Here is a 27,242-nt window from a genome sequence, read left to right as displayed (position 1 = left end):
ATATATCATTGTTAGCTTCTCCCTTCAAAACATTTAGCTGTCACTCAGCGTGCGTCTCCCTCTTGCTATTTCAGACATGTTATACGTTTAAGTGCAATCTTTTGGTTTGAATATTCTCCCTTTATCTGAGACCTAGATGTCAGATTTATTGTGTACGTCTGAGAGACGGAGCAAAAAAAAAATGGCTGAAGTGTCACTCAAAGAGCGCTTCATAAGACAAGGGAGCTGAAATCACACAGTGCTTTTTTTCTTTGTGTGTTTGTGTGAGAGCGAAGTCAACGGCTTCAGTCGAGTCTGTGGGCTCATCAGCCAACGCATCCTGCTGAGGTGCCTTAAATGGCTTTTCCCCTGCAGACTTTGCAAAGTTCCCACTCTTTTTCCATTTTACTTTTCTTTCCTCTTTGAGGTCTCATCCGTGTCGTCTCTTACCAAGCTCAGTTTTCATGCGAGGCATTATGCATGAAGCCCACATGAAACAAAGCTCTCTGACAGTGATGTGAAGTGCTATATGCTTTTTTATGTTTTTGATGAACAGCCATGATTGCTACCTTGATATGAAAAGGTATCTTTTTTTTTTCCTTCACTGATTTTCCCTTTTTCTCCGGCTCCTTGGCGATGATTTTTCCTGGTGGACAGTCATTGGGTTAACCGGCGCTGAAATTATCTATGTGAAACACTAGTTATTACCATCACATCCAGCTAATAAAACAAGATTGTAGATTATAATGTGAACCCTTAATTGCAATCCCTCGGTATCAGGGTTATTAAGTACCAACGTTGCTTCTCCATCCTTCAAAACAGCTCTCCCCTCCCTGCCCGCTGCCACTACCGCACACCAAAAAAAAGCTTTAATTTCAAGATGCATTTTTACGATAAATTATTAATCAGTCAGGGACTTAATGTTATGCAGAAAATAAAATGTTTGGTGCCTCATTGCGATTTTTTACACGCGGCTCAGGAGTTCTCTGTTAATTGTGCCTCCGAGTCAGATTGTTAGCAGTATGTGTGCGGTGTATGGGGCTAATCTGAGTTTGGGGACATTGGGAAAAATGAATGAACGGTGAGGTCAGACAGAAGGACATATCAGCCTCACCTTTTCCCTCCTCCTCCTCGCATAAGCCCCTAAAAGTAGTTGAAAAGTTTTTTGTTTGTTGGGGGGTGGAGTTGTGTATTGATCGTTTTTTCTCTCTTTGCTTCTAGGTAAGTCTCTCCTTGACATTTTGGATGTAATTCTTGCTGCCCCGGGGTCAACGTCAGCAGTCCTGACCATGGCCGGTTTGGGGGCTCAACTCAGGTGTGATGGATCCTATTTAAGTGCTATTTTGGTTTGGATATATGCGCATATGCCTGGTTTGAATAAATTGTGGCTGGCCAGTACCTTTGAGTTTTGTGAAAGAAGCATTTACCATCGGTTTAAACTGAATGATAAAATGCAGTTTTTTTTGTGCTCAAATACGTACAAAAGTGTTTTTTTATTTATTTTGTATAAAATTTTTCTTTAGCACTAAATCAGCATATTAGAATATTTGAAGGATCATTTGACACTGAAGACTGGAGTAATGATGCTGAAAATCAGTTTTACCACCACTGGAAAATTTCACAATATTACTGTTTTTATTGTATTTTTGATCAAATAAATGCAGCCTTGGTGAGCGTAAGATAACAACATTTATAAAAATCTTACCAACCCTAAACTTTTAAACAGAAGTGTAGATTTCGTCATTTTGCCCCAATGATTCTGAACTTAGTTGTTGAATAAAACAAAATAAGAAATTTGGCCTATCTGTCACTACTTCATTGATTTTTTTCACATCTTATTCCACGTCTTCACCGATATCATTCGTCTGAAGATGAAAAACTGTCAGCTTAAAGCAAATTTAGAAACCTCTCTGTTTCATTGTGTCTGTATGCATTTCTACAGTGCCTTATGAAATATCAGGCAGATTATGTCCCTTATGAAATGATTTTCATCACTTTTGAGTTGCAGGGCTCTTCCGGACCCTTCTTTTTGCTTGTGTGTTTTGAATTTGATTCTTCCCAAGAGGCATAGATTTCTGTGAAATGAAAGCTACTTTCCCTTGTGCTAAAAGAGAGGCTCGTCATGCCAAGGCTATTATCCGGCTCGGTGTCCTACCCATGGCTGGCATGGATCTGAGCAATTAGGCCAGATCAGCGGCAACCTTTCTTGGCGTCAACCCATTATCAAGATCACTAATTACTTCTAGTGCTCTGCCCATGCTCTGCTTCGGTGCCCGAGTGTTAGGTTCACTGTGTGTGAATCAGGCGGATGGAATACGACTGTGTGTGTGTGTGTGTGTGTGTGTGTGTGTGTGCGTGTGTAGAGGCAGTCTGGGCCTGGTCTTTTTCATATACAGCCTGTATACTTCATCTCAAAGTAAACGACTCTCTCATGACTGGGGATCCACCTGTCAGAGATCCATGGCACTTGTTTCCCATGTGCGCCAGGGCAATGGGGAGCGCTGTCAAAATCTAAGCATTTTAAACATGTCAGTCCTCTGATGGAAAGGCTTTGGGGTGGCCACCAGCTCAACTCTGCTCTGCTTCTGATGGGTTGGGAGGGTTTTCGAAAAATAGAGATGGAGGGTGACCCGACGCTCCACATCCCCTCTCCCATTTCACATAGGGACAGATGGTTTTGATGAATTTACTGGAATGACTAGCTATAGTCTATAGTCTTGAAAGCGTCATTTAGGGTTAAAAATAAACGAATGAGTAATGTTTTGCACCATATCTTTCCAACATGCTTGAAAGTTTGTAGTATATGATATTTAGCCTTAAAACAAAACAATATTTTGTTGTAGCCTATATATTTTGACCTTTTATTGAAAAAAATGCAAACATTATTATTTTTATTTTTTTATATTTTTTTTACCAATTTGTATATTTTATTATAGAAATATTTGTTTAATTTTAAGTATTTTTGTTGTGAGAAAAAAAGTTTATGACTTTTTCTGAAGTCAGAAACAGATAAAATGTTTTTTAGAACTTGTATGTTTCTGAACTAGAAACAAGTTTTGATTTGTTTCATATATTCACAATATAAATATATATATATATATATATATATATATATATATGCTGAATATATAAAAAAATGTTGAGCCTTTGAAAGGAAGAAGGGGGGAACAAATGGGGAAGAGAGTTTTGGTTCGGGAGCTTGGATAAAGATATTGACTGAATAACTGGTACATCACATGTCAGAGGAGGAGAACTTCAATGTGGGAGAGATAAAAAGTATCGACTGGCTTCATTAGGGATATTAGGGTGTTTAATAGACCCATCCCACACTTTGATCTCTCCGTATCTGTGTTTGTCAGCTTCCTTTCAGGAGCTGTCCGATACAAAGTGAGGTACTAGGCAGCTAATGGGGATTCTGTCCTTTGAACACTGAAGGTTGGAAAAGGTCTGCGTGGCCTACAGCAAAGAACATAAAAAAAAAAAAAATACAGCTTATAATGGCAGCCATCCCTCTCACTAGCTAAAGGTCAGATAGCACAGATAAAAGGCCAGGTAAAAGTTCTTTTATCTGTTTAAAAGGCGTAAGGGTGGCTTGTCTGTGTTTCTTTATCGGTGCAGAGATTTTTTTTGGTCTTTCTCCTGAGGGCTTGTGGGAGCTGGAGTTCTCAGTGGATTAAGGAGTTGATTGTAAGGCAGACACACAGCCTTTGCTTCAGTCATCTGCAGTCTGAGCTCATTGAGGGCCCTGTGGTGAATGGAAATGAAGGCTGATTAATTCTCCCTGAGCAATAGTAGGACTCCTGGCAGCCATTGCTGTTTGGGAAGGAAGGCTATCAGAGAGGTCTGCATGTGTCACTCCCTGCAGAGAGCCGTAGATTGAAGTCGTCTTCATGCTTGCAGCTTTACTCTTAAGCCAGACTACCTTCCGATCTGATTTGATCAACATTTAAAGGAGAGCTGAAGGTTTTCTTGTTGGCATCCTATAGCAAAGCTGAATTGTGTTCTGATACTACTTTCCTGAAAAAGTGTAAGTTCATCCAAAATGAAAATTCATTTAGTATTTATCCACTGTATAACATTTTTTAATAATATTCTGGTCACCCTTGTAGATGTCATGAAAGAAAATAAGGGTTTCTTTGTGAATGAATTACAGTTTTTTTTTATTTTTATTTTTTTTTATTTAAACAATTGCTCCAGCTCACAAAACAATTGTAAAGTAGGTGTTTATGAATTCGACTGATCTGGTTCTTGAGTTCAACTCACTAGACTGGATTCGGCTGCATCAGTTAACAGTGAATTATGACCTATATTTCAATATGATTGTCACACAAATCTATCGTACGGATACAGAGGTATTAGAATATAGTTCACAAGCCACTATTGTGATACTTTTGCATCCTTTTTAAGCACAAAAACTCCCTTGACCAATGAAAGAGAGTCAGTCATGCGGGCGATGGGGTTTATATCCCTTCAAAGAGATGTTGGGGATTTCTTTTTCAGAATGGCAATGTCAGAGTATTGGCCATACAAATCAATAGGTACTTGCTTTTTATGCACTGATGTTTATCACATTTAAAGCTGGCCTTTGTTTGTTAACCGTCGTGACCATGGCGGTCAAAGATGACTTAATACGATCAGATTAGGAACCGTAAATTCTTATATCTGACTGTCCTCTGCCAGGACACCATTTGATAATTAAATAATGGCTCTAATCCAATTGATCTTGATGAATTATCAATTACTATGACTAAGTAAATCTTAATCACTGTAATAAACTTTAACGAGAAATTTTAATAGCCATTTAGGCACAAAAAAATGACCCAGCAGAAGAAAACCATAGACCCCTGTATTTTTACAAAGCCAGCAATTTTGAGGCTGATTTGAATAATTGACCATGGGAAAGTGCCTGTTTAGAAGTTTGCTGATAAGCAAGAAGAATAGGTTGTAGAGTTTGACTCGCAAAAGTGTATTGATCTTTTCGTTGAATAATGCACAGTGGCAGAGTCTTTGTCTCAGGATAATTTATGGATCGCTTCTGACCTCACTGGCTTCTCAGGATTGTTTTTAACTTAGAGGTGTAGTTGGCTGCCAGCCTCCCTTTGCCAGCAATGATGAATTCAGACATACTCTGCTCTGCACCCCAGACTCATAAAGGCACATTGGATTTAAGTTTGAAAGCAAAGGTCGGGCATTTTGTCTTCGTTTTTCCTTTGCGCAGGCAGTATGTGTCACAACAGATATTGCCATGCATTAATTGATCTCTGTAATCGAGAAAAAACTGAGCCTCCGAATAGAAAAATTAGCCTGGCCATGAGCCCTGGGTTGTTTTATATACAACAAAACTTGGCTTTTTCCTTGCCGCCGAATGTTACGGGAAAGATGTTTGACTGGAACACATAAGCAAGTAGTCATTTAGCAGAAGCTTTTATCCAAAGTGACTTACAGGTTAAATCCCCTAGGAGTAATTCAGGGTTAAGTGCTTTGCTCAGGGTCACATTGACAACCTTGGTACTAGCTAAAATCTTTAACCAGTGTGCTACACCATTATACAAGTTGGGTTGATTTGAAAGTCTTCCTAGATAGTCCAAGCTGGCATTCCAAGTCCAAAATTTGACCAAAACGGCAAGCAAAAACAAAAAGGCATCCTATTTTATTATTTTCCATGCTGTCATCCAACTACTACAGCATTGCACTTTGTGTTTGGAAAACAACTGTGTTATCTTTCTAGAGGTTGTGAAAGTAGTTTTTTTCTTCTTTTTTTTTTCTTTAAAGAGTTATGAATAAATCTGCACCGGGAGGGTATAATTTCACGCTTACAGGAGCGACTCCAACCTTTAAATACTTATTTTTGCTATCATTTCAGGTTTAGAGTTTTACTAAAACTGCTGAATACAGCTTTATCCCTGAATGCCAAAGGACATGATGCCTGTGTAATATTTCCCTTGATTGTGGGTGAGCGGTACACCCCATTGGGCTTAACATCTCTGCACTTTGCTAATTAACGAGAGGAAACTGGTTATTATATTACATTGACCCTAAAGTCACATGGCACACCACATTAACCCATATAGGCATCTTGCTTCATATCTTATTATGGCTACAGCCTTTAAATATGTGGTTATAATGGGATTTGATTAGGATTCAGGACATGGAGACTGGAATGACCCACCAAGTCTGAATAATTTATCGCTTTAGTGTCAATACGTATCATGTATCACAAGTGCCATCGCGTTTATCAGTTATTTTGAAGCATATCAAAGTAATCTGAAGGGGCACTCTAGTTGGGGACACACGGGAACTCATGCACCTTGTAGAGTTTATTTTTGTTGATTGTCACGTGATGAAGGTCATTGACCGAGAGTCCCAATTAAAATGGAAATTCAGAGTTTGCTGTTTTCAAAGTATGTAGATCCTAGTGCTTGCGGTGCATTCAGCTTCCCGCTTAGACTTTAACAAAGCATACAGAGCATTAGGAAGAAAAAAAAAATCCAGTGCAAATCAAGTGTAAAAACCCCTTCACCCCTAAATTAGAATCAGAGAACCATCACAAGCTTGTAAACTCAATATTTGCAATGGCAATCGGGTTTTTAACCTGACTAATCCCTCAAGGGATTTTTTTTTGTCTTGTATAGCCTCCTCAAAGGCATCATATGATTGTCTTTTTTCTCTGCGTCTGCAGGTGGATTATGAAATGAGGTTTCTTGATCGTTTCGCTCCTTTTGTTTGGCACAGGTGCTTCTTGCTATCAGCTCATGGCCTTTATGAGAAGCTTTAAGAATTCAACATGGATCTGTTTACTGACAGAATAGTCAATTTACAGTTACACAGATGAAAGGTGCTATGTAGTGACAATTACCCTAGTGACAATTACCTTGTTCAAAGTGACAGAAAACAGACTAACCCCCAGTTTCACAGACAAGGCTTAATCCTAGTTCCAGACTAAAATGCATGTTTGAGCTGTTTAAACTGAAAACAACGTGCACTACTCTGGCTATTATCATGTGGCTAGACTTCACCCTTGAACCTGTCATTTAACTTTTTGTGCATATATGACATGACATTTTCTACTGAATACTATTAAAATTGGTCCAACTGATATGAATGTGAATGCTAGCAGTTAGTTTTCTCCTGGCATTATCTCCTTAAACTTACTCCATCTCTAAACATTTTGCCAATGAGCAAAACTGTTTCTTAGAGTGAACTGAAATTTGATTCCTCCCATATGCCATGTGCTAATGATTATCTGTATTTTATAGTTATTTATATTTTAGAGACTTCTGTGATTGCAGTACTGAAATGCAGAATTTCAGATTTACAGATTTATTTATTTTTTCAAGACAGAAATCATTTTGACAAGATAGAGCACTTAATGCCTCACATTTGTATTGAACAGGGAAGAGTTATGATTGGCCTTTGAGACAGGGAAAACTGAGGGCAGGGAAGTGAAATGGATTAACTGAGCCCTGTCAGCAGATGCCTGAGTGAAAATGCATGTCATATGTCTTGGAAAGCCAAAGGAAAGGAATTTGAATGTCCCCTGTTGGAATATTGACAGCCTGAGATAATGGCACATTGATCCTTGTATCTGGCTCTTTTGATGTGGATGAGTCTTTCTGTTGCTTTCTGTTGTTTTAAAAATGATTGCCGGTGGTTTGCTTGCAGTACAAAAGGAGCTTGCATTGTACTTCTTAAACAATCCAACCCTCAGTGAGTGGATCGAAAAAGAGAGAGGAAACATTTTGGTATTAAGATTCTCCCACAGGCTTGTGCTAAGCAGGGTTTCTAGCAGGTTTCCTATTGTTTTTTTGTTTTTTTTCTCCTTCTCTGCGATTTATTTTTGTAAATGAATATTGACAATTTGTCTCTGATGCTTCTCATAAGTGCTGCTTGGCTGGGCGGGAGTCATTATGTCATTTGTATTTGCATTCATTGTGCCGCAATTACCTGTCGTATGCACGGGACGCGGAGGGGTATTAATACACAGCGGCTCTTTGATTTCATCCATCCTCTGCTGTCAGGGCCAGGGTGTGTTTCCGGCTGTGGTGCTGTGATTTATGGTAGCATTTTGGAGGTGTACATGAGGCACCCACAGACTGATCCATCAGCACATTCCCAGCGAGAGCCATGAGCACAGCACGACTAAGCAGAGCCTGTTTACCGCTATTCCATAGTCTTTTGAAGCCATTTAATAGCTAATGAGGAACAGTCCAAAATTGTATAATCTCCTCCAGATCATGGAGTCAGTTAATTGGGTTTTACTAGAGAGAATCACATCTGGTTCATCTGTGATTATTCAGACCAATGTTATGAACTAAATCTACCATTTAATTTAATATATGACATGTTTATGGTGCTTTTTTGCCATTTTAAAACTTGACAGCCCCTCTTCTCATTTACTTATTATATTGAAAAGACTCACCAGGATATCCTTCAAAAATTCTCCTTTTGTGTTCCATAACTTATATAGATTTGAAACAACATGAGGCAGAGTAAATTTGACAGAATTTTTGTTTTTGGGTGACTTATCCCATTTGTACCATCTGTTTACTCTGTATCCGCATTAAGCATTTTGCCTTTAATAATTCTTGCAGTGGTTGCAGTATATTTTGCTTTTCTTTCTCTGAGAAAGACATGCAGACGTCTATTTACATGCCACTGCTAAGCACGTTGTGCTTCCTGTCTCTAGCAAAACTGCAGCAGAGAGAATGTGAGGTATTTTTTGCACCATGAAAAATAATGCAAATGTGACGAGATAAATGAGACTTTGTTTGTTGCCATAGCAACTCCTTGGGTCATAAGCCAGTAGGGAGATGAGGCCAGGGCTGAAGCTGTGAAGGTGATTAGTCTTTTGTGTCTGTCATACTTAATTTAGCATCAGGGGGAAAAGGAAAATGACCCACTACTTTATGCCTCTATAAACACACATATAAACACATGCGCACACTAAATATCCTTGACACACATACACGCACCCCTGCTGCAAAACCAGAAATGAAAGATGAGAGACCATTTCAGGGGAGATTAAATGTACACTGTGGCGTTTAATCAGGACAACACACTGTCAACCTTATTCGAACAGATCCTACACGATCGATCGCATGTACATCACAGACTCAGCCTGAGTTTTTCTTGATGTCATCTAGGTGATAAATCTGTTGTGTTGCTTTGTTCCTAGTCGTCTCACGTAAGCCATCGTTAGCCAAACAAGTTTGAGGGTCCGCAGGTCAACCCGTGATGCACTCAAACACGTACACTGACTCCATAACAGCCTTATCCATTGGGCTGTGGCTAACATGACATCCTCAGAAGCCGCCAACTCTTGCCCACTGAGCCCCAGGAAGTAGACTGGAAGTGTGAGTGAAGACCTGTCCAAACTCTTTCAGAGACACACGCTTGAGTACTCTCGCTGGCACCTAGTTGATGTGACCCATCGCGGCTCACTGGCCCCTAGGGAGGAAGAAGAGGCTACGAGGGCCTGTCGTTGTTGGCATATTCAAGAGGTAATGCCCACTGTATCCATTCCACTCCCTGTTCTTCTCGTCATCCAGCTGTCCCCCGGGCCCTGGCAGCTGCACGCTCTGTCTCACCGGTGATTCAGCTGCGTGAGGTGGGCCTGGAGGGGCCTGCCTTCAGCTCCGGCCAGCATCCGCTGCTGCCGCCTACTGTGCCCAGGCAGCCATGACCACCTCCATCCCCACCAATTCAGAGGAATACTAAAAACTCACCACCAGGTGAAGGGCATGTCCGGGACAGCCATTAAGTTTCTGACAGTTAATCATCATCTTACCTGTGTGCTTTACCTGGTTTGCATAGAAAAAGCTCTACATTGGCCAGTCTCCAAGCTTCTTTTATCCAGTTCACACAGGGCTTCATACAGTTTCCAGTACCGCAAATGTGGCAGAATGCACACCGGCACCTCGGCCACTACCCACACATTTTGGATTGCACACCACCGTGCTGGTAATTGCTTTGTGCATGCAAATGGGGTATTTTTTAAGTGATAGGCTGCTCTTCCTGGCTTACCCCGTCAGCTAGCTCTGACATTAGCAATCCATCGCTGCAGGCTGGCAAATGAGTCCTCTGCTTCTCATCTGATTACGGCTTTCAACCTCATTCCTGCAGCAGAGACACAGCCATAAGGGGGAAGAGATTTTTTTTTTTTTTTTTTTCATAAATGATGGCAATAGTGAAAGTGTATGATTTTAATTTGATCTCGCCTGCCACCTCCATCCCCTAGTTTCACATGGTTATTCTCAGAATCCCTGACTATGAAGGGCTCAATTATATGTATGTAATGATCAGCCGTAATCAAGAAAGCACTAGGGGTTTTAGAAAGTAAGTGGGCATGACTATATAGTGCAGGAGGAGAGCGAATGTTTCGAGGTGGGCACATACACCTTTAAGTGGCCCTTGCATCATGTTTGATTGAGATCAGCCCTCCTCCCCTTTGATTGGTATGCCCACTCTCAAATCTAATCATGGTTATCGTGGGCTGACTAAATCGGTCATGCCAACAGTCTGCACAGGAGAGGTCATATCTCCCCATGCCCTTCTTCGTAAACAAAAGTGTTGGTTGTCAATCAGGACTTTCCATGCTGAGAGATGTTTGGAGTTATTTTTTCCTTCCCTCCACCTTTTAGATTTGCAAAAATCGGTATTGCACAGTTGCTTCTGACTCCTGTTTCCCTTTGAAAGGGTTGTAGAAAAAATGTAAGACTTTTATAAGGAAAAACATCTTGGTGGTGCATCTACCCGTGACTAATTACAGCATGAGGATGGGTAATGCTAACTAGCCAATTTACCCAGCGCTTGCCAACTATTACGACATAACGCACATGTTGGCTGAATATGAGGCTGAGTTTTCAGGCTTGTAAGGACAGTGTGTCGAGTTTTTTTTTTTCTGTTCTTATTTAGCTCCAAAAATGTCAAGAGTATTTTAGTTTTCAACTTTAATTGCTTTTACAGACACATTTTTCTGCACTTTTTCCCACAAGCAACTTGCTTTTGTGCAAGCTTCATCTTCACAGCAGCAGATAAATATCTACAGTGTAGCTCATCATTTTGCTCATCATGTCCTGATTATGTTCTTTCTAATTTCTATGTGATAGTTGCCATTCAGCCTGGTAAGTTGCTTACCTTCCCTGGAAGCCTTATTTGGTTAAATCCTTTCAGGAAGATGACTCTATCTATTCCTTTTAAAAAATAGGGTGTGGATTATATGCGAAAGGCTGGCACTCTGCTCTCCTACCCGTCAGAGTTGGACCCATAAGTGGAGGTAATGGCCGAATCCCTGGAGAGGCAAAGACGGCCACAGAAGAGCCTGATCAAAGCCTGACGGCTTCCCGTGTTTAGTATCCTTCCTGACTGAGATGCGCTTCTGTCTACCTGTCACCCCCCTTTTTAATTGGCTGATAGTGTGGGCCAAGATCACAAGCGGGCTTCCGTCAGCACAGCCCCAATTTTCAGGCTTGTCTGATCAGTGTAGATGTGTGTGAGCCACACTCCCACAAGTTTTTCCATTGGCCTGACGCTAATGAGAAGGTTCATGTTCTTCATTTAAACGTACATACACACTCATAAACATCAACACAAACACAAACACCACGAGAGAGGCCAGCTGGGAAGCCACACTCAATGCAATGATTTATTTCTTCTTTTCTTAGTGTGCTTTGCCCATTGCAGACTCCCAGATGAAACAGACCTGGCCAGGCTTCCATCTCCTCATCCTCCATCTTTCCTCAACCTGCCGCCCAGATCAATACAACAGAGATGCACTGATCAAGCAAAGATGTCTCTAGTCCACCATCTGCTCACTTGAATTATGAAGTGGTCCTCACATCTTCCAGACATACCAAGCTTTTGATACATTGGAGTTCTCCCATGAGCTTCTTTAAACAATTTTGGTCACACACACACCCACACATGTTGCATAGCATGATCCTTAGGCTTTATAAAATAAACCTGTCCTTATCCGGCTAACCGTGAATGGGTGTGATCTATAGCTGGGATGAGAGCCATTTAGCTGCGCTGGCAGTAGAGATGAAGCGGCTTGGCTCTTTTGTATTAGCGAAGTGGGCTAATACGAGGGCATGGATCTTGGAAATGAAAAAAGTAACTCTGGGGATGCATTTAACTGGCATAGAACAGCATGCTATAAATTTCTGACTTAATCAAATATTTCTAGGAGAGCAGAGTTCAGGTCAGCAGGGACCTCCACAGCCTTGCGAACTGGAAGAAAGATGTATGCGTCACATTTGCTAATACTATATGGATAACGCGGCCAAGCCCACTGCGCTTTATTTAAACATGCTCGCCCAGGCATGGTCAGGCATAAAAAATTAGAACGGCCTTATTAATCTTGACTGTTTTTTGTCTTTATAAGTACTTGCTTGCTACAAATCCTCTAATTCATTCATGATCCGTAGTGTGCCTTTCAGAATTGATGTGAAGATGCGTTTTAAATTCCAATTTGAATTTAATTTGAATTGAGGTAGCAAGCAGGATGCAGAATTGGAATTTAAACTTAAATGCTTAAAGTTTGAACTTTGAATGTTGGCTTGACAAATCCTATAAAAAAAAAATATAAAAAAACTTGACAGGCAGGCAGACAGACCAAATAATTTGGTTGAAATGTTACATACAGAAATTTGTATTTGATTTGTGTATTCCTCATATTTAGTTAACTTTTTGGGTGGGGGGAATATGTGAAGCGCAGGTTTTTATTTCAAGGCTTTAGGAGTCCTCAGCCTCTTCATTTTAACATTGAAGTAAGTTCCTGACATAATAGACTAGACGGATTTCAGAAAAAATGGCCTTCTATAAGAAGTGAGGAGCATTTATGGGTACAAGTCTGGAACCGGCATACCTTACATATTTCAAGGGTGAGTCCAAAAAAAATAGTACCCAAGCGAAATTGAGTTTTTTACCTTCTAATTTGCATATCAAAATGGCCGCCAAATTGCCTATCGTTGCTCAGTCGTTGGACCATTTTCCCCTAGTTTTTTTGTAAGTAGGCAATCAAGATGAGGAAATTAAGTTTCTAGATAGATAGTCAAGGGTCAGAGCAAAGATATAATGGAGGCTCACTGCCTTTTTTATGTATATATATATATATATATATATATATATATATATATATATATATATATATATATATATATATATATATATGCAAAATACCAACTTTTAAGGTGAAATTAAGCATTATTTGTGTCATTTTTTTAAGGCCGACATACATATTCAATCAATATCACTCTTAAATGTTCCCAGTGTATATATGATATGTGATGTATTCCATATTACATAATAACTAAGAAAAACACCATTGCAAGTTGTCTGAGATTAATTTTTTTAATGCAAATTAAGCATTTGTTCTCTAAATTCTAAGACGGGAAAAACCCAGGTGAATAGGGAAAAATATTCAAAAAGAGACCACCATGAAACTTCCCAAGTTGAATATTTAGATCAGGACATAGCATGGTCAGTCCCATTTCTGAGGACCCTTTGCCTGAGGTGAATGTAACAGCAAAGAGGATCATAACAGCTTCACACGCTTTGGTAAATTTCCTGTTTTGTTATCTTTTTAGACAAACAATGTCAATATTCCTTAGTTATTGATTGAACTTGTTACCCTATTTATCCAAAATGATACTTTTTCAACCATAGTGGGTGAAAATTTAGGGCCATATGATTTCCGCGATCACGGAATCGCGGACGGAATTGCGGACCCAGAATCTAGTTTTAACGCGGAATTTCGCAGAATTGTACATATTTGGAATGGAGTACCGGTACTCACTAACATTTATAGGCTCGGCTGCTTTCAGACGCTTCCGTGTCTCTGAATGGCGCATATGCGCGGCATTTAGTGAGAAAAATTATCCTTAATTTTTCAGCCAAAAAATTATCCTTAATTTTGTATTTATTGTCAACGCAGTGCGGCAGCCAGCAGACCATAGCAGGCTGTATAAGCGTGCTCATTGGCTGCCCTGCGGCAACTGCAGCAGCCTACCAGTGAGCGCCCTCCACGCGCCTCAGCCCACCAGAATGGGTGTGGCTAGCGTGTATAAAAGAGGGGCTCACAGGCTGAAATTCTGGTTTTCATAGACTGAAGCGAATAAGCTTGTGGCGCGACACGGCAGGTTACGCAATACTCGTTCCCTCTTCTAGAGAGAACCGAGGCCACGTTAGGTAACCGAGTACATTCTCTTACGAGAGGTTCTCTCGTATTGTGTAAGTTGCTTACGCTACGGGAACCCCTTGTCAACGCCGTGCGCGCCGAGCATCCACTGCATGAGTCCCAGGGGAGCCCGGGGAACACAACATGTGGGAACAGGCGGCCAGCAACGCGGGCCAGCACGTGTCGTAAGCACTTCATGGGAATACAGAGCGGCTTTGCCGGTCTATGTATAAGCATGGAGAATGCGGCCAGCAGCGCGGGCCAACACAGTACATAAGCACATCATAGGGAGAATATAGAGCGGCTTCGCCGGTCTATGTATAGAGAGTATAACCCAAGCGGCAACCTCCCCGTATCTCTCTTGAAACCAACACGGAAGTGAGTTAAACTGCAATTCGTTGACTGGCCGCTTGAGGCTGATGTCAAAAGTGAGTCAAATCTGTATCTCCCCCATGTTAAAATGCCAAATTTTACAGCAGAAAAAAACGTGTTTACAGCCTGGTGTCTGTATGTGGCTTTGGTCTATACAGCTATTTTTGCCCTTCATGACAACTGTGAGGGGGGTGAATTTTTTTATAACTCATCCGTTTAGTTGATTAATATTTAAAGTTCTGCATAATTAAGGGTGTGGCCACTTGAGTGACAGGTGGGTTGTCGCTGATGTCAATGCTAGCCGCTTGTCTGTTGTTTCTAGCCGTCACTTCACCTCAGCAAGTGTTAGCTGTTGAACTTGCTTTCTCTGCAGTGTTTGTGCTTTTTTTTTCGGGATTATTTCATACAATTGAATACACCCATTAAGTAACGTTAACTTCGCCCACGGCTTAGGATTGTTGTCGTCGAGTATCGTTCGAGAGAACAACCAGCGCTGTATTTCAGTTTTCCTCTGTGAACATGCACTAATGGATGTCTGACAATTTCGTTGCTTTTTGGAGTTTTCAGATTTAAAAACGTCAATAAAGGCTCGTTCGTTCTGCTCTCACGGAACAGATATAGATTATAATATGCTTATGTACCGTCAGATGAAATCATGCAGGCGTCGGCGCTTTCTCCGTCCATGCTATAAATGCACATCCATGAATGAGCGTGGATTTTCTAGCGCATTTACTTGAACTTCATAGGCAATATATCTATAACCCATTTGAGAGGCGGCCAAAATCAGAATTTAAAATGGACTGAATAAGCTCTCTACGAACTTGACGAGCGATGCCGTGCTGACGGACCATAAGAAAGAGTGACTGACATGTGCACATAAATCACTTTCACACACACACTATAGAGAGAGTAATATTAAGTTACTGCATAATACATTTTCAACTAACGTTAGCAGAATAGTACAGAATCACAATACACAGTCTCACTTGTAGCCGTGTCTTTTAAATATTATAATATAATATTTCGAAGGGCAAAAACAGGAACTTTTAATTGGCTTTACATCATCAGCTAACTTGATCACATCGAGCCATAGATATAAACAGTGTTTATAGATATATCATAGATATAAAACAGTGTTTATATCTATGACGTCGAGCTAGGTGATTTCGGCTCCTCAGCTCCACTCACGCCCCACCTGTTTGCCTATTTTCTGTTATCCGGGAGTGACGCGAGGCCAAGATGGCGACGGCCGGCTCCGCCTACTTTAGGCTTCAAAAATGCTCTTCAGAAACCTACGGGTGACGTCACGGACACTACGTCCATATTTTTTTACAGTCTATGGTATAACCCCTAGTGCAGCTGAGTGGAGAATAGGCGGCCAGCAACGCGGGCCAGCACCAGTGCACAAGCGCGTGATGGGGAAAATACAGAGCAGCTCCGCCGGCCTGTATATAGAGAATCTCATCCCTTAGTGCAGCTCACCAGAAAAGCTAGTAGTACACGAAAGTAGTCTGCACATGAACGACTGGGCAGAACATACATATCACTTAAACAAGTTTAGCCTGCAAGGCGGGAACTTCCAGGTTGTAAAATCTCACGAATGTAGAGAGGGAGGCCCAGCCTGCCGCCATACAAATGTCGTGAATAGAAATCCCGCTGGAACAACCCCACGATGAGGCCATGCCTCTAGTGGAATGGGCTCTGATGCCCAAAGGGCACTGCAGGTGTTTGGACGCATAAGCTGCTGCAATAGCGTCCACTATCCATCTGGACAGGCTCTGTTTCGAGGCGGCGAGACCCCTGGTGCGCCCACCAAACGAAACAAAGAGCTGCTCAGAACGCCTAAAGGCGGCGGAGCGTGTGATGTAAACTCTCAGCGCCCTGACGGGGCATAAGAGGTTATCACTGTCCTCACTATCGGATGCTGGCAGAGCCGACAGGGAGATGATCTGCGCCCTAAAGGGAGTGCCAATCGCTTTGGGGACGTACCCGTGTCTCGGTTTGAGGATGACTTTGGAGTCATTTGGTCTGAACTCGAGACATGCGGGGCTAACAGACAGTGCATGTAGATCCCCCACGCGTTTTACTGACGACAGACCTGTCAGAAAACGGTTTTGAGCGAAAGGTATTTCAGATCCACAGATTCTAGCGGTTCAAAGGGAAACGCTTTCAGGGCCTCTAGGACCAGAGAAAGATCCCAAATAGGAACCGAGGGGGGCCGCGGAGGGGTTCATCCTCCTGGCTCCTCTAAGGAAGCGGATGATAAGCTCGCTCTTTCCTATTGCACGGCTGTGCGTCGTCTCCGCGAACACTGCAATAACCGCAACGTACACTTTGAGCGTGGAGGGGGACCCGCCCTTGTCCAACAGCTCTTGTAGGAAGGAGAGCACCCGTGAAACCCCACATGTGTGTGGATCCGGACTCTTAGTAGCGCACCATTTAGAGAACACTGACCATTTAGATGCGTAGAGCCTTCTTGTGGAAGGATCTCTAGACTGGGTGATCGTGTTTACGACCCCTTCTGGCAAATCAACGGGTATCCGTTGATTTTCCACGCATGCAGAGACAGCGCTCTGGATGGGGATGCCAGATTGATCCACCGGCTTGAGAGAGGAGATCTTTCCTCACCGGGATTGGCCATGGGGCTGAGTGCGACAGCCTAACTAGCTCTGGGTACCAGATTTGGTTCTCCCATCGCGGGGCTATGAGGAGCACTGAGTGGCGCGTTTCTCTGATCCTCTTGATTACCTGTGGTAACAGCGAGATCGGAGGGAAAGCATACAAGCGGGCAGCTGGGCCAGGTTTGGGCAAGCGCGTCCTCGCTCTTTGAGAAAAACGTCAGGCAGTGAGCGTTGTCTTTTGATGCAAAAAGGTCGACTTCCGCCCTGCCGAACAGGCGCCACAGTAGCTTGACTGTCTGGGGGTGCAGGGACCATTCTCCCAGGGTCTGTCTGTCTGGGCCGACATTCAGGTGGCCCGGCACGTGCGCGGCTCCCAGCGAGCGCAACGAGCGATGAGCCCACACGAGAAGGCGTTCTGTCAGTTTGCAGAGATTCCTGGATCTGACACCGCCCTGTCGGTTCACGTAGGACACCACGGACATGTTGTCCGAGCGGACTAGCACATGGTGGTCCCATATATGTGGGAGGAAGTATTCGAACGTTCAACCAGCATTGTAGCGGGCGCATACGCAGTAGACCCAGCTGAAGCACTGCTGCAGCTGATGCCATACAACCCAGCATCCTCTGAAATGTTTTTAGAGGTGCGGCGCTGCCCAACTGGAAAGACGCGACCAGGCGTCGGATACGGCGCGCGCGCTGTGTCGACAGCCGGGCCGTCATTGCCACAGAGTCCAGTTCCAAACCCAGAAAAGAGGTTGACTGACTGGGCAGTAATGAGCTCTTGGTCCAGTTGACCGTGAGACCCAGGCTTTCCAGGTGGCTGAGAAGCACTGTTCTGTGAGAGATGAGTTCTTCCTCTGACTGTGCTAGAATCAGCCAATCGTCCAAATAGTTCAAAATCCGCATGCCCTGACCTCTCAGGGGAGCAAGAGCCGTGTCCATGCACTTCGTGAATGTACGGGGTGCTAAAGACAGGCGAACGGCAGGACGGTGTACTGATATACCCGACCGTCGAAGGCGAATATCAAGAATGGCCTGCGACGGGGTATTATCTGGATCTGAAAGTAAGCGTCTTTCAGATCGAGGGGAAATAAACCAGTCCCTCGGGCGAATCTAGGGGTGCACCGATCCGATATTAGGATCGGATATCGGCCGCGATACTGATAAAATAGCTGGATCGGGGATCGGAAAAAATAACAGATCCACGGGCCGATCCAGGTTTTTTTTTTTTTTTGTCGTCGCAGCAGAACCTACGTCATTCAGCTTCACGTGTGTCGCATGCTAGAAGCAACATGGAGCGAGCCAGAGGCCGTTTCTCAATACCAAGTACGCAAACTTCGGACTTGCGTCCGTCCTTGGTAGTTCGGACTTGCCAAGTTCGACTTTGGAGAACGAACTCCCGAGGACGAGAGGATGCGAGTCCGGTTATTCTGCAAATGGAACAGCAGCGCTCTTGATCGCGTCACTCAGCTCGCTCTGGCTACTCCGGTCATCTCTTTATGTATATTTTAGCCAACAATAAAACGAAGTATGTTATAAAACACCACTCTGCCTCTTTTCATTTAAAAAAAAAAAATTAAACATATTAATGGCCACATAAATGTGGTTCAGGCAAACGCGTACATTGATTATCTTTACTGCATATATTTATAACAACACGAAATATAAAACACAACCCTGCTTCTTTTTGTTTTCATTTTTAAAAATATGAAACATAATGATAATTAAAACTGACATTTAAATTTGCCATTGCTAATTAGGTGAGCATTCACAGGTCATGTTTGTGATGGTGGTGTGACACTGCACTACATTACAATGTTTGGTTATTATTATTTGTATGTGTGATCAAGTTGTTGTTCGACCAACTTTTTATTTTTTTATTCTCAGGTACAGCTGCTATGTTGCATTTTAAATTCCTGTTTGCAGGACTTTGCACTTTATATTTTTACATGTTTACAATTTTTGGAAACTGTCAGATTACTATTGTATGTTTGACCAATACACTGTTTTTTTGTTTCCACTGCTACATTTTTTTTTTTTTTACATTTATTTAAAGAAGTTTGATTATATTCTATTTTCGATTTGAATGCACAATTGTTTTTTAAATAAATAAGAATTCAACACATTACATACATCTGTTATTTTGTCTTAGTTATGTTTAGTTAGTAAAGTCTGGTGCCTTTAGTCTCTTCAAGGAAGGTATAAGGTGGAAGGTATACAGTTTATTATTAATTCAACTATAGTATCGGATCGGTATCGGGTATCGACAGATACACAAAGCCCAGGCATCGGTATCGGTATCGGGACTGAAAAAGTCGGATCGGTGCACCCCTAGGCGAATCTGCGTGAGGATCTGTCTGGTTGTGAGCATTTTGAACGATCTTTTCATAAGAGCTTTGTTCAAATATCTCAGATCTAAAATCGGTCTGAGAGCTCCGTCCTTCTTGGGCACGAGGAAGTAACGGCTGTAAAAGCCTGACTCGCTCAGAGAAGGGGGTACTGGTTCTATGGCCCCTTTGCACAGAAGTTTTGCTATTCCTGCACGAAGTAGGTGTGCTACTTCCCCATTCACTCTCGTCTCGGTTCGCGCTCGAAAGCGCGGGGGACGGCGAGCGAACTGCAATGAATAGCCCTCTCTTACTGTACTCAGCACCCATTCTGACGCACCTGGAATAGCTTCCCACACTTTCGCATGTACGGCTAGGGGCAGAATGGCCTCCGGGCTCCGATTGCCGCATTCCGTGGGCTCGAGAACCTGATTCGGAGGCGCGGGCGCAGTGTGCGCGCTCTCGGTGCTTGAATACGGCGGCTCGCAGACAGCGATGGCAGGCCGTTTTACGCACGATGTCCCGGAGGAAGTTTCATGGTGTTTTTTTCCCTATTCACCTGGGGTTTTCCCGTCTTAGAATTTAGAGAACAAATGCTTAATTTGCATAAAAAAATGAAATCTCAGACAACTTGCAATGGTGTTTTTCTTAGTTATTATGTAATATGGAATACATCACATATCATATATACACTGGGAACATTTAAGAGCGATATTGATTGAATATGTATGTCGGCCTTAAAAAATGACACAAATAATGCTTAATTTCACCTTAAAAGTTGGTATTTTGCATATATATATACATAAAGGCAGTGAGCCTCCATTATATCTTTGCTCTGACCCTTGACTATCGATCTAGAAACTTAATTTCCTCATCTTGATTGCCTACTTACAAAAAAACTAGGGAAAATGGTCCAACGACTGAGCAAGATAGGCAATTTGGCGGCCATTTTGATATGCAAATTAGAAGGTCAAAAACTCACAATTTCGCTTGGGTACCAGTTTTTTTGGATTCAGCACCCTTGAAATATGTAAAGTAGGCCGGTTCCCGACTTGTACCCATAAATGCTCCTCACTTTCACTTTTTGGGTACATCCCATCTAGACTATAACACATTTTGACATATTAAACATAACTATTGTGAGGCTAATGGCTAATGTGAGATCTAGTACCCAGCCGAAACCCCCATTTTCAGCCAATGACTAGAAGAGGATCAATTTGAGGACTTGTTCTTTAAACTCTCCTACACATATTTGTAAAATTCAGCAAATAAAGAAAGCCGATAACAAGGAGAAAACGCCTCACTCCTTTCTGATCTCTATTTAGATGTTCAAACTGCGAGCAGGCTGAAATTTAGATTTTGTCTTCCAACAAAAAGTACTTGCGCAATATGCCAACAGACATGTTAATATCAGGCAAAGAGAGTGTCTATCATGACATGGCTGACAGCACACTCCAGAGTTGCCTCTGTTTTTTCCTTGTGTCTGAAAAAGTAGCTGTGTCGCACAATGAAATATTCATGATCTGCACTTCTCTCCTGTTTGCTTTGCTCTCTGTGTTTCTCTCTGAGAAATTAGAAGGGAATATAGAGATTAGGTCACTTTCTGGGGCCGCAGAGTCTGTCCGGAACAACTAATGTCCCTCGACCAAATCTCTCAACCGCTGTGAGTTCAGAAATGCAAGGCCTACAGGTTCATTAAGGTGAATATATAGGATAGAGATCAGGAATTCTGTCTTTTATTATTTAGAAGAGTGCGTGAGATGAGCAAAAAATAAGAAAGCTAGACAGATGCTAAAGAGAGAATAACTGAAAAGAAATGATCCATTCCACAAGTTCTGAGTATGTGTGTATCCATGTGCTTTTCAGAAGTTGGAACTGGTCTCTCTGTAGAGCACACAGCCATGTTTTCTGTTTGTTTGATTGCGCTTGACAGCAGCACTCAGTTCGGGAAACCAAGAGCCTCTGCATGCAGCTCCCGTGTTTGCTCGTCATATTAATTTGATGATCGTTGATGACAGAATGATATACGTGCTGGAATTGAGTAAAGGTAGTGGTGGATTTCGAAAGTAAACCTACCAAGCTCTATGTGCTGTGAAACCACTTTGCTGGAGCTGTGTCTTATTAATACTTCTCCAGCCTTAACACACCCATAAGAAATAATTCTCAAAAGTATTTGTTTTTCACAGAGGATACAACCTCCAATTAAATTCACACAACATTGCGAGGTGAATTGCGCAAGATGCCTGCGCTCGCTCCGTGTGCCGGTTTGTTATTTTCCAAACGTTGGATGAATGTCAATGCGTTCGAGTTGCTTGTTGTTGTTCCAGAATGGATCAATGTCAATGCATAATACAGTCCATCCCGAAACACAGTGAAAACATTCCTCCGTCTTCATGCTAAGTATCAGAATCTTCATCTGGAATGACATTTAAAGGTTGCTGGCTGACGGTGATCCTCCAGGAAGCCGTCCTCTCAGTCACACCTGTCTAAATCTGGGATTTCACCTTATGTGTGGGATGAGAAAGCAGAAGTACCCCTGATTTCTCCAGCTGATGGATGTTGTTGGTGCAAGGGTTAATCTGCTGCTCTTGTCTGCCTGTATAACCCTGGCCTTCATCTGTGTGCGTGTTTTATTCGTGAAGCGCTGTCAGAAAGAGGTTGGAGGGCGTTTTAGGAGGTTATGCTATGAGGGCAGCTCGTCTGCAGACATCACCTAATTAGATGTGAAGACCTTCAAGACGGCTGCCCCTCTTTTGCTGCCTAACGAAAACGCACTTAAAACCAGCATGAATTTCCATCAGGGTTGGGCAAAATTCTGAACTGAAGAATTGGCTCCCGTTCAATTCATGAGTATGAATTTCAAATTCAATTGGCCATGCCTCACAGGAAAGTTGAATTTGAATTTAAACTGCAATGATAGGAAGATAACTTTACTGAATTATACTTCAAAGAAATTGAGTAATGCATATAAAAAAATGTTCCACCACCCTGATCCACAAAAGTTCTATCTATCTGTCTGTATGTCTTTCCTATCTATCGTTCTGTCTATCCTAGGGTTGTGCCGATAGACGAAAGAATAGTTTATTGACAATCGTCAGATATATCGCTGATGGCTGATGCCAGTTACAAATTATTATTTTTAATAATAATATTATTACTAAAATTATATAGGCCTATATAAAGTGAATAATTGACTGTGGTTCGAGACTCCTTCACCGGCATAACTCTAGTGCAAAGTTTGCAAATTGCATGTGTGATATCCACGGGCTCGCCTTTTGGGTGAAATATTTCTATGCAATGACATCTTTTTTCATCTCCAACTCTGTCTTTGTTCGTAAAATGATAGAAAAAGATTCTCATTTCCTGCGATAATACAATGAAGTAAATAAATAAAGGAGTAAATAAGTAATAAGTAAATTAATGATCAAATAAGTAAAATATTGCACCCCAAGTTACAAGAATTGTATTGGCTCATGATAGGATGATATGACTATGGACTCCAGCAATTCTATCCATCTATCCATTCGTCCGTTTATCTATGGAAGATATGCAGGTTTAAATAGTTTGGTAGGGACACCATACTATGTTGGCCTTTTCAGCAGGGCTGCCCTTCAAGCTCATATTCATCTTAAGAATACTAGCCATTGTGTTTGTCCAGACTCTTAAAGCAAAAAAAGTGAGTAAATAAAATTGAATAATAAAAAAAGCCCCAGAGATTCCTAATTATATGTGCGGTGGCATTTCAGTGGGTAGTCCCACTGCATCTAGACACTGAGCCACAGGCCCAGCTCGCCACACTGAGAAAATGGCAGACAATCAATGGGTGTGCGGCCTATTACCATAGAACTCACTGACACAAATGTTAAGTAAGCACTTTGGGAGTTGAGTGTGTTGAATAGGTGGAATGGGTTGGTGTTTGCTCTGTATAAAAGGTGTTGTCATATCTTGGTCTGCAGAGTGAGCTTGGTCTGCGCTGTGGCAGATTTCTGTGGCATTTACTTAAAAGAGCAGCAGAGCTACCAAATTTAGTGTCTGGTGGAGACTATCCACAGGCTTAGAGCCAGAGCTCTTTACACGAGGGACCGGGAGACAGACCCTCAGAAGATAATGCACAGGAGATAGCACCCATATGAAAGAGCTTATTTGTGCATGGAGGAAAGGCTGCAGTGATGTAAAGAGAAGAAAAATGAGGTGAAGAAACAAAAGATGCCTCTTTTACAGAGCATCATTAGTCATCCTCTCTGTTTTGGTATGCGGGTCATCGTAAATCAACATTGAAGAATACATTGAGAGAGGATGGACAATGCTTAAAATGCTAAAAATGGTTATTCAGAGCTGTAGCTTAGCAGTTAGCACACAAAAAGTTTATGTTTTTGGTGATGTGACTTGAAATGTTCAATTATTTTATGTATGTATTTCCATTTTAATTGGACCTATAACAATTAGTTTTTAAATGTGGAAATATTCCATATAGTCTCACCCATTTATTCATTTTTTTGTATTGGATTGTATTGGTCAATCTTGAACATTTTATTGTACATGTTCATTTCCACAATTTTTACTAACTCTCACTTGAAGATAATCTTTAAAACATTAATAATTTAATAACACTGTTAAATATTATCTTTAGCAAATCAGAATGAATATCCATTTTTCATACTGTGCATTTTAAATTCACTGTTAATTTTTTAAATAATTGATTTTAACTTTTGTTGTTTTAATTAATTTAGACAAAATAGTAACTAATAAAATATTATTATAGAATATTTATGTTTATTGGCCATAACATGAAATTTATTATTGGCTTATTGGTATCGGATAGACTTTTTAATATCACTACATCCCTAAAATAATTGTGGTCATGGAAACTGCGTGCATAATTATAAAATAATTTTACATTTTGATTAATGTTTATAGTTTTAGAGTTAGCATGTCACACCGCATGATGGTTTATTTAATACATTCTGACATGATTATTGTATGTGTGCTATGAAATTGCACCAGCTACCTTGACTACAGGGGCATTTGAGCGTAATTTAGTTTTGTCATCAAGCAGAAAGGCCTCTGCTCAGGCATTCATTATAACAAGTTCCTTTAGTTGTCCATGTAGGCAGGATTTTCTCCAACCTAAGCAGTATTTCTAAAGTATTTAATATGGTATCAGTCCCCAGAATCAAATTACCCTCCTCACTAATGGCTCCCTCGTAGTTTGTGACCTCCAGTTGGAGACACTAACCAGGGATCAGGGCTGATCGCCTGAGCTGATAGAGACAATTTCGCAATTGAGGAGACTTTCTTTCTTTATGCTGCAGTGCGTTCTGTTGACACCTCAATGCACTTGAAGGGAAAGCATCAGTCTGAGAGCAGCAGTACCGCAGTGTCATTATCATGGATGGACCGTTCCTTCTGGCCATGACAGCACTTACAGTAACACAAGCTATTCAAACCAGCCCCTGCTGACTGTCTTCTATTATAGCAGCTATAGCATTTGCTATTCATTACAGTGGTCCGTGTACAGCGCTCACCTGTGCACCACATCCCTCTGAATGAGCTGGGGACTTGGTTTCATGTGATAAGAATTGTATTTACATACTAACCATAGAGGGAGTCCAGAGGCTAAAGAGTCACTCAGATTTTCTTTGTAAAAATTATCACTGTGTATAGCCTAGGCAGTTTTTTTATTATTATTATTTTTTGTCTTTTGTGTTTAGTTAATATTTTGTCATGTCAAATTTATTAATTTTAGTACATTTCACTCTCACTAAAATGGCATCTATTTTTAGTTGAAATTTTTATTTTATATTTTAGACATTACTTTCTGTGTTTGGATTAACAATTAAAAAAATCATTAACAATAACCTATTTTAATCATTTGTTCACCCTCAATTAGTTTCAAACCTGTATGACTTACTTTCTTCCACATAAAATATATATTTTTATTTTTTTATTTATTTTTTATTATTTGTCTTTCCTTACAATAAAAGTCAGTGGGGTCCAGTGATGATTTGGACCCTATTGACTTTTATAGTAAGGACAAAAACAGTTGAAACATTCTTTAAAATATTTGTGTTTCACAGAAGAAAGTAGGTCATGGGTGAGTAAAAAATGACCAAATTGTCATTTTTGAGTAAACTTCCCTTAACCAGTGACCTAACAATGGGCTTTGTTTAATCCATTGGTTGTAAGAGTGTAAGAGCGGGGAGGGATTTAAGCAGACAAAATTATTGAAAAGTCTGGCATCAGCAGAGAGATGTCTGATGTTTTACCAGAAGATCAGTTTATGACATTTTAATCAAAGATTGCAAGGTCAAAAATGAATGAATGAAACATATACATGGATGAATCGTTAATAATAAGATCAATAACTTTGAACAATTTCATCTGTAATTTAGTTGATGAGATTAACACTGGCCACACATAGTATAAGGTATAGTGTATGTGTACATCGCTATGTTGCATTAGAATTTGGTTGTCTGCTTTATCATTAATTGTTGGACTACCAAACAAACTCATTTTGCAATGCAAACTGTTATTTTATCCTTGACCAAAAACAACTTTTGTAGATAAGCCAAGCAGCCAAAAAGTGTCCTGGGGCCTCATTTATAAACGTTGCGTACGCACAAAAGGCGGCGTACGCCGCTCTCTACGCAATAATTGGTATTTATAAAAAGCAAACTTGACGGGAAAATGTGCGGTCCTTCACGCAAGCTCTGACCCAGGCGTACGCACAAAAACGGGTGAAATGAGAAATGGCGACACCGTCGGCAGATGGAAGAAACACATAGGATCGTTGTGTAAAAGAAATGGCAATACTGCCTCTCATAAATAACATGAAGACTTCACAAAGCAAGTCTTACAATTAACAGCCTACACAAACACCCGTTTGATCGATCTGCAGTGTAAAACAAACAAAATCAAACGAAGATTACAACAGAAATGCAATTTAACACATATTTGCAAAAAGATATAAATATGTTCTGCAATAATATTAGCATGTTATGCAATTCATCCTCATAACACATCTGTAGCTTGTCAGATGCAATCAAATGGATGGTAATAAAATGCCATGATGCCATCACAATGCGTAATGACGCACAATGGCTGATCATGCGCTTCACGCTTGCGCGTGAGTGAAGTTACGTTTCTTGGTTTTCCTCTGTGTTTGCCATGATTTCGCAATCGATGAATATTAACTTGTGGGCGTTTCACGGTCTATTTATGGGCAACTATGGGCGTGACATGAAGCCGCAAAAGCTGCGCTACATTTAGAATTGATTGTGATTTATTAAGGGAAAACTGCGTAGGATGTGCGTGCGCACGGTTTTATAAATCCGAATATTTCTGTGCGTACGCACGTCCTATGTTTCATCCGTACGCCACTTCTGACGCAAATCCTACGCAAAGTTTTATAAATGAGGCCCCTGGTCACATGAGCGTTTGCCTTAAATCCGAGAGCTGAGACTGCCAAATAAAAGATGGGAACCAATCTCTTCCATTAAAACCTTAGATGATTGATAGTAATGTCTCTTGCCCTTTTAATACATACTCTTCAGCAATTTATCAAAACTTTCAAAGCAGAGCTGGGCTGTCTCTGCAAAGCATACACAAATAATTAATTATCCTTGAAACTGAAAAAGTGCTGTGCCAATATCAAATATTAATTTTGCTTTCTGTTATGAAATATACTCTCCATTACTTCGAGGGGTGTCCGTAAAGAGAAATGTATCAGCTTGTCTGAATAAATGAACGCACCGTTGCTCTGTTTTG

At 41.2% G+C, this 27,242-nt stretch overlaps 1 protein-coding gene across 6 annotated transcripts in view; it reads left to right on the top strand.

Annotated features, from left to right (window-relative positions):
• Positions 1 to 27,242, top strand: part of cadm1a (cell adhesion molecule 1a) — a 289,452-nt gene that overhangs the window by 152,237 nt on the left and 109,973 nt on the right. The window lies entirely within an intron of this gene.

Source organism: Abramis brama (genome assembly GCF_963993115.1).
Source record: "Abramis brama genome assembly, chromosome: 15".
NCBI lineage: Eukaryota > Metazoa > Chordata > Actinopteri > Cypriniformes > Leuciscidae > Abramis > Abramis brama.
Note: the sequence above shows the minus strand (reverse complement) of the source record. Positions and strands in the feature narration are given on the sequence as shown.